The sequence below is a fragment of the Mytilus californianus genome, unplaced genomic scaffold (genome assembly GCF_021869535.1).
Source record: "Mytilus californianus isolate M0D057914Y unplaced genomic scaffold, xbMytCali1.0.p SCAF_16, whole genome shotgun sequence".
In the NCBI taxonomy this organism is placed as follows: Eukaryota; Metazoa; Mollusca; class Bivalvia; order Mytilida; family Mytilidae; genus Mytilus; species Mytilus californianus.
In genome coordinates this window covers 3,444,839-3,453,590 of record NW_026262648.1, presented here as the reverse complement: position 1 = coordinate 3,453,590, position 8,752 = coordinate 3,444,839, and the positions used below count along the sequence as shown (strand labels likewise).

Below are 8,752 nucleotides of genomic sequence, written 5' to 3'. Positions count from 1 at the left end.
AAACGGGGAATGTATCAATGAGACAACAACCCGACCAAAGAGCAGAAACTTTGTTTTTCGTTAATTTTTTTGTTGTAGATTAGACCGTTGGTTTTCTCAATTGAATTGTTTCATATTTTTCATGTCGGGGACTGTTGTAGCCGACTATACGGTATGGGTTTTTCTCATTGTTGAAGGCCGCACGGTTGCCTATAATTGCTTACATCCACTTCATTTGAACTTTGGTGGATAGTTGTCTTATTAGCAATCATACCACATCTCCTTATTTCTATATAAAGTTGTATCAATTGTGACTTTAGATACATTCAATTTGGTGTATTGTTTTTTGTTTGCGTAACGTCTAGTGTCAAATTTGTCATGCATGTTTAGGACTATTAAATATATTGCAGATAGTTTCGTAATTAAACGGCTTTAGATCTGTTATACGACAATAATACATAAAAAGATAAAAGGTAGGAAAATTAAGAGACCACAACAACAAAGACCATCGAGTCCTGTCCATAAATAGTAAAATAGACGTTTAATCAACAATGAACAACACAAAACCCGGATAGCCGGACGTTTAGCTCAAAATTTAGTGGGGCTAATCCAGTTTAACATGCAATCCCTCCCTGGCTAGACTTGGTGCAGGCACACAATCCAGTGGGTTAAATCAGTATAACATGCACCCTCCCCAGCCCGACTTTGGCACAATATGAAGCGGTGTATTGCTGTGTGTTTGTTTAATCTACATAGGCTAGAGGTATAGGGGGAGGGTTGAGATCTCACTAAACATGTTTAACCCCGCCGCATTTTTTGCTCTGTCCCAGGTCAGGAGCCTCTGGCTCTGGCCTTTGTTAGTCTTCATTTTGTATGTTTTTTTAATTTTATTTCATTTATTTGGTTAGGAGTTCAGTGTGACTTCCATTTTCACTGAACTAGTAAACATTTTTGTTAAAGGGCCAGCTGAAGTGCGCCTTCGGGTGCGGGATTTTCTCGCTGGGTTGAAGACCCATTGGTGGCCTTCGGCTGTTTTGTTTACTCTTTAGTCGGGTTGTTGTCTCTTTGAAACATTCCCCATTTCCATTCTCTATTTTAACATGTAACCTTTCAAACTTTTTTGTCTGTCTTGACTATATTTGGCAATAAACACTGGACACTTTTAATTTGCAAAACACTCATTTGCAAATCCGCCGCCGCCTCTCCTTAGAGCTACAGTGTCGTGTATATAACCAAAATGTGCGGAATTACATGGGATTCAATAAATTCATTGCTTTTCTGCTGTTATTATTATATATATTTTGTAATTTGATTTAGAAAAACATGGGATTTTCAATATCCCATGGGATAAGGCAAATCCCATGGGATTGACCATTATCCCATGGGATTTTGGTTAAATCCCATAGGATTTTTTTGGGTCCCATGGGATAATTGTAGTCCCATGGGATATTTGTTGTCCCATGGGACAAAAAAAATCCCATGGGACTATAATTATCCCATGGGATTTTTAATATCCCGTGGGACAAAATAAATCCTATGGGATTCAAATTATAAATATACAGTAATGTGTATGTTACAATGAATTCTGTTTGGTAGTAAATTGTTTTAAGATGAATCTTTTTAGTTGAATATCTTTTTTTCCTTTGAAATGTTAATGCAATTATATTGTTCTATAACTGTTCAAAACTAAACTTTTAAACAACAAAGTAGATAATGTTAGTATCAATATATGTTTATTTATGAATTCTAGAATACTTTTTTGAAACACAATTTTTTCCCATTTGGAATCAATGAAAACTCTATTATTAGGCTTGACATACTAGTGGCTTTTCACATAAATCTAATTTTTTTTCAGGATATCCCTCCACCCAAAAAATTAATAGTTTCTTATCATCCAGCATTGTGTGATCGTAATGTATAGTCCACTTTTTGGCCATTCAGCACAGAACATTGTCATTAATATTGTTTTAATATCTTTAGATATTTAATAGAACTTCGATTCATTGACTGAGTGATGAAAATAATAACTGATCTGACTTTTGTCCATATTGTCTTTGAATTTATTCTGGTCTTGTTTCTGTGTTTTCTCCTTTTATTCTTAGTGATGAATTTCAATCCTTCTGAAAAAGAACCAATAAAAATTTGAAGTTATGGATTATAAAAAATTGTTTGCATACATGTAGCAATAACATATGATTTTCAATAAAAATAGCTATGGCGCATTGCGGTATGGATTTTACTGATTGTTGAAGGTTGTCCAGTGTCATCAGTTGCTAATCTCCTATATCCTTTGGTCTCTGGTGGAGAGTTGTCAAATTAGCAATATACCACATCTTCCTATTCTAATATTATATAACAATCAATTTATGTATTCTTCTTTATAACATTTGGGTATTTTCCCCAGTTATATATATATATATATAGATCAATGTTAAAACTTTAGGCAATTACAATAACATTCCATTTTTCACAAGAATTTGCAATATATTATGCAAAACGCCAACAACAGAAACAGCACTTCTTTAAACTTCTGAAGTTCTGAAAGAGTTCCACTTGTTTTTTATTTCAATGAGAGAAAATACCTTGAACTCTTTTGACATGTTGGAAATTATAACATTGAAACAAAAAATTATATTGTTTTTTTTTCTTATTTTTGTGTTGTTCGGTTGCTGTCTCATTTTTATATATGGTTATACATATATCCTAAATCTTCTTTTTGTTAATACTTAATTATTAATAGTAAAAATGGGATATTTTTTATTTTGATAATCTCAAAACATTATTATTCTATCAAATAACTTATTTCCAAGTTCACAAAACACCAATGTGTCAGATATTAATTTTAAGACATGTATAAACATGATCAACAAGCAGTTGACAGGATGTCATGCAAAAATCTCACTAATATTAAACTTTCACAAAAACTCCATACTCAGCGAGTACTATTAAAATTCTTAGTACAGGACACCATGCCTGGCAAACACTAGCATGTGTCAATGTCTAGTCAATCATGTAATCAGGCTCAAAATCTTAGGTTAGCACTGAATTTAAAAGTTCACCACACAATGAACATGTGTATGAAATTCAACTTCTGGTAAGCTATGTACCTTAACCTAAAACTTTAACCTAAGAATGTACTATAATTTCACATTATGACATTTCTATGTTCAGTGATCCATAAAATCAGGTTAAAAACAGTAAATGTGGTGTATAATGTATAAACAAGAGTGCACACGCTGAAATGTTGCGCCTTCTTTACTAATCATTGATATCATGTTGATAGTCCTAAATATAAAGCTTTACTACAACTATCACATAAACTCAACATGATCCAAGAAAATGAATTCAAGGTCATATAAACCGGACAAGAAATACATGTACACCTTACAATCATTCAATATACTAAATACAGTTGACCTAGTATTGCTTATCATGCTTATAGTTTCTAAGAAGCAGCCTTAACCAAGAAAACTAAACATTGACCAATGAACCATGGAAATGAGGTGAAGGTCAGATGAACCATGCCAGGCAGACATGTACAGCTTACAATCCTTCCATACAACACATATAGTTGACCTATTGCTTATAGATTAAGAAAAACAGACCAAAACACAAAACCTTAACACTAAGCAATGAACTGTGAAAATGAGGTCAAGGTCAAATAAAAACCTGGGAGACTGACATGTACATCAAAAAATGTTTCCATACACCAAATATAGTTGACCTATTGCATTTAGTATTAGAAAAAAAGACCAAAACTCAAAAATTTAACTTTGACTACTGAACCATGAAAATGAGGTCAAGGTCAGATGACACCTGCCAGCTAGACATGTACATCTTACAAACATTCCATACACCAAATATAGTAGACCTATTGCATACAGTATAAGAAAAACAGACCAAAGCACAAAAACTTAACTATAACCACTGAACCATGAAAATGAGGTCAAGGTCAGATGACACCTGCCAGTTGGTCATGTACACCTTACAGTCCTTCCTTACACCGAATATACTAGACCTATTGCTTATAGTATCTGAGATATGGACTTGACCACCAAAACTTAACCTTAAATATAAAAAAGAAGATGTGGTATGATTGCCAATGAGACAACTCTCCACATGAGACCAAATGACACAGAAATTAACAACTATAGGTCACCGTACGGCCTTCAACAATGAGCAAAGCCCATACCGCACAGTCAGCTATAAAAGGCCCCGAAATGACACAATGTAAAACAATTCAAACGAGAAAACTAACGGCCTTATTTATGTACAAAAAATGAACGAAAAACAAATATTTTACACATAAACAAACGACGACCACTGAATTACAGGCTCCTGACTTGGGACAGGCACATACATACAGAATGTGAGGGCGTTAAACATGTTAGCGGGATCCCAACCCTCCCCCTAACCTGGGACAGTGGTGTAACAGTACAACATAAGAATGAACTATAATAACAAGAGTGCACACGCTGAAATGTCTCGCCTTCTTTACTAATCATTGATATTATGTTGATAGTCCTAAATATAAAGCTTTATTACAACTGTCACATAAACTTAACATTAACCAAGTAAACTAAACATTGACCAATGAACCATGAAAATGAGGTCAAGGTCAGATGAACCATGCTAGGCAGGCATGTACAGCTAACAATTCTTCCATACAACAAATATAGTTGACCTATTGCTTATAGTTTAAGAAAAACAGACGAAAACACAAAAACTTAACACTGAGCAATGAACCTTGAAAATGAGGTCAAGGTCAAATAAAACCTGCGTGACTGACATATAGATCATAAAATATTTCCATACACCAAATATAGTTGAACTATTGCATATAGTATTAGAAAAAAAGACCAAAACTCAAAAACTTAACTTTGACCACTGAACCATGAAAATGAGGTCAAGGTAAGATGACACCTGCCAGCTAGACATGTACACCTTACAATCATTCCATACACCAAATATAGCTGACCTATTGCATGCAGTATTAGAAAAAAAGACCAAAACTCAAAAACTTAACTTTGACCACTGAACCATGAAAATGAGGTCAAGGTCAGATGACACCTGCCAGCTAGACATGTACACCTTACAATCATTCCATAAACCAAATATAGTAGACCTATTGCATACAGTATAAGAAAAACAGACCAAAACACAAAAACTTAACTATAACCACTGAACCATGAAAATGAGGTCAAGGTCAGATGACACCTGCCAGTTGGACATGTACACCTTACAGTCCTTCCATACACCCAATATACTAGACCTATTGCTTATAGTATCTGAGATATGGACTTGACCACGAAAACTTAACCTTGTTCACTGATCCATGAAATGAGGTCGAGGTCAAGTGAAAACTGTCTGACGGGCATGAGGACCTTGCAAGGTACGCACATACCAAATATAGTTATCCTATTACTTATAATAAGAGAGAATTTAACATTACAAAAAATCTGAACTTTTTTTTCAAGTAGTCACTGAACCATGAAAATGAGGTCAAGGACATTGGACATGTGACTGACGGAAACTTCGTAACATGAGGCATCCATATACAAAGTATGAAGCATCCAGGTCTTCCATCTTCTAAAATATAAAGCTTTTAAGAAGTTAGCTAACGCCGCCGCCGCCGTAGCCGCCGCCGCCGGATCGCTATCCCTATGTCGAGCTTTCTGCGACAAAAGTCGCAGGCTCGACAAAAATCAGTTGAAAGAGGCTTTAAACTCATCAGATAGATAAAAATACAAATACTACAAGTACAAGTGGACGTGGCCGGGTACTTGTACATCCAAACAACTAAAAGACACTAAGTACAGATCTGAGAGTACTCGCAGTTACTGACAGCTAGTTCAAAGCCACTAATTACTAATAAAAAAAATCATGCATCTAAGACTAAGTTCTTGTTCACTGATCCATGAAATGAGGTCTAGGTCAAGTGAAAACTCTCTGACGAGCATGAGGACCTTGCAAAGTACGCACATACCAAATATAGTTATCCTATTACTCATAATAAGAGCGAAATTAACATTACATAAAAATCTGAACTTTTTTTTCAAGTAGTCACTGAACCATGACAAGAGGCTCTCAAGAGCCTGAACCGCTCACCTGCATTTTAGAGGAGAAGATCTTTAAATGTTAGCAAACTTGATTTTGACTTGGATGGAGAGTTGTCTCATTGGCACTCATACCACATCTTCTAATATCTATTGATGAACACATTGTGTAAAATTGTCTTTAAAGGGCAATAACTCCTTAAGGGGTCAATTGACAATTTTTGTCATATTAACTTTTTTGTAGATCTTACTTTGTTGAACATTATTGCTGCTTACAGTTTATATATATCTATTATTATATTCAAAATAATAACAAAAAACTGCAAAATTTTGTTAAAACTACCAATTCGGTGGCAGCAACCCAACAATGGGTTGTTCGATTCATCTGCAAATTTCAGAGCTGATAGATCTTGACCAACTGAACAATTTTATCCCTGTCACATTTGCTCTAAAAGATTTAGTTTTTGAGATATAAGCCAAAAACTGCATTTGACCCTTATGTTCTATTTTTAGCAATGGCGGCCATGTTTGTCGATGGATACAAACTTCGGATACAATTTATAAACAAGATACCCTAAGGAACATTAAGTTAAAAGTTGAGGGTAATTGGCCTAGTAGTTTCAGAGGAGAAGATTTTTAAATGTTAGCAAACTTGATGAACACATTGTGTAAAATTGTCTTTAAAGGGCAATAACTCCTTAAGGGGTCAATTGACAATTATGGTCATTAAATTTTTTTGTAGATCTTACTTTGCTGAACATTATTGCTGCTTACAGTTTATATATATCTATAATAATATTCAAAATAATAACAAAAAACTGCAAAATTTTGTTAAAACTACCAATTCGGTGGCAGCAACCCAACAATGGGTTGTTTGATTTGTCTGAAAATTTCAGAGCTGATAGATCTTGACCAACTGAACAATTATACCCCATGTCAGATTTACTCTAAAAGCTTTAGTTTTTGAGATATAAGCCAAAAACTGCATTTGACCCCTATGTTCTATTTTTAGCCATGGCGGCCATGTTTGTCGATGGATCAAAACTTCGGATACAATTCATAAACTAGATACCCTAAGGAACATTTAGTTAAAGTTTGAAGGTATTTGGCCCAGCAGTTTCAGAGGAGAAGATTTTTTAAATAGTTTACGACGACAGACGACGACGACAGACGACGGACGCCAAGTGATGGCATAAGCTCACATGGGGCCCTTCGGGCCTCGGTGAGCTAAAAATGAGGTCAAGGACAATGGACATGTGACAGACAGAATTCGTATCATGAGGCATCTATATTCAAAGTATGAAGCATCCAGGTCTTCCACCTTCTAAAATATAAAGCTTTTAGGAAGTTAGCTAACACCACCGCCATAGCCGCCGCTGGATCACTATCCCTATGTTGAGCTTTCAGCAACTTTTGCGACAAAAGTCGCAGGCTCGACAAAAATACATGAACATTTTAAAGTACTAAATTTTGAGTATATACATGTAAAACCACAAGTTACTAACTGAAGTTCATGGTGAACTGTAACCAAAAACTTTAAGTGAATACAATTTAGAGAAAGACAGATGAATGCACAAACACTATCAAAACAGAGCATAAAACTTACCTAACAAGAAGTTTTACATTTATTCTTCAGAAGCAGGAAAATTGAAGTTTTTCTTTTCTTTCTCTGCCCTCCATGATATAAACTTCAAATTCATTCATGCAAAATATGAAAATCTGCAAAAGTAGGACCTTGTATCTCAGCTTATCCACATTTTGACTTTTGAACTGCATTGTTCTTTCATCTTGCTGGCAACCTAAACATAAAAAAAATGATGAACACATAATTCTGGATTAACTTCGTGTATTTATTTTTGTTGGTACAAACAATTTTTTCAAACTTTAAACGAAAACATCATCACACTCACAAAAAAGGATGTCATACTAACCTCCAAAATATTTAAACAAACCAAAATTAATACTTGATTAAGATCTTGTCATAAATGTATAGCATGGATACCTCTTATTTTTGAAGACCATATGTCTATTGCATACTTATATTCCTTTGTACAAGAGTATGCATATTAATATTAAAGATTGATTCTGTCAGAATCTGAGGACTTTAAAATCAGAGGTAGTGCCATTATCCCCTGAATTCATTACACTATACAATGCCATAAGGCTACTCCAAGTTGTATGCCAATCTTTAACATGTTTAATTAGCATGATTAATTTAAGTTTCATAACTCCATGTGTAACTTTGAGAATCTTACAATACTTTTTATTCTGATTTTCAGAACTTACATGACTTATTGTGAGGTTTTTATTAATTCGACTGAGAGCTGTATTGCATTCTTATATCTGATACATATTTATGAGCTGAAGACCACCTCCGGGTGCATTATTTTCTCGCCGCATTGAAGACCCATTAGTGGCCTTCGGCTGTTGTCTGCTCTTTGGTTGGGTTGTTGTCTCTTTGACATATTCCCCATTTCCATTTTCAATTTTATGTATGCAGATTTTTCTTAAATCACAATAATCAATCTTACATTTTTGTCCATTATTCAAAATTAGCAAAAATAAATGCACACAAAAAATTAACATTGTTAAAGCTTTTTTTTAAAATTCAAAACAGTTGCCCAAAACCATTAAGTTCCTTGTTTGATTTATTTTATATTATTCAAAGCCTTTTATAGCTAGCTAGATGGTATGGCTTTTTCTCATTGTTCCATTCA

The 8,752-nt window shown here is 34.4% G+C and overlaps 1 long non-coding RNA gene across 1 annotated transcript; it reads right to left on the bottom strand.

The window, feature by feature from the left end:
• Positions 1 to 1,693: 1,693 nt before the first annotated feature.
• LOC127726102 (uncharacterized) lies at positions 1,694 to 7,908 on the bottom strand. Its single transcript, XR_007993332.1, has 2 exons — positions 7,642 to 7,908; positions 1,694 to 2,099 (listed from the first exon to the last, which is right to left on the bottom strand). It is a non-coding gene; the product is annotated as an uncharacterized LOC127726102 (long non-coding RNA).
• Between the last annotated feature and the right edge of the window lie 844 nt (positions 7,909 to 8,752).